A 419-nucleotide genomic window follows, 5' to 3' on the forward strand; every position below is an offset into this window, starting at 1 on the left:
AATCCACTTCAGTTTCCATGACAACAGGCTATAAATCTAATCCAAGCTCTACCACAGAGTCGCCTTGTTACCTAAGCAACTCCTCTTTCTTGGCCTCAGCTTCCTCTCTGAAAGGAAGACTGATACAGGCAACACTCTGTAGAAATGCTAAAAAGGATATTGTAGATTGTGGAGGGGAGAGGATTAATTGAAGAAATGGCCAAGGCTCAGCCTTGTTTTAAACCTTGCCTCATGATGTGTCCTGTGCTCTCCTCTCCAATCCTTTGCCTTCAGAGGCTTCCTTTGAGCATTGTGAGCCCTGCCCCAGCAAGATCACCCTAAGACTTGCTTAGACTGTCTGATGAGGCCCTCAGAGCTGGTATCTCACTGGCTGAAGGGGAGCAGACCAGCTGTGTAACCATAGGAGCTGAATTTCTTTT

The 419-nt window shown here is 46.8% G+C and overlaps 1 protein-coding gene across 1 annotated transcript in view; it reads left to right on the top strand.

Annotated features, from left to right (window-relative positions):
- KIF4A (kinesin family member 4A) overlaps positions 1-419 on the top strand; it is a 134,023-nt gene that overhangs the window by 132,429 nt on the left and 1,175 nt on the right. The window lies entirely within an intron of this gene.

Source organism: Bison bison, unplaced genomic scaffold (assembly GCF_000754665.1).
Source record: "Bison bison bison isolate TAMUID 2011002044 unplaced genomic scaffold, Bison_UMD1.0 scf7180017864537, whole genome shotgun sequence".
Taxonomy (NCBI): Eukaryota; Metazoa; Chordata; class Mammalia; order Artiodactyla; family Bovidae; genus Bison; species Bison bison.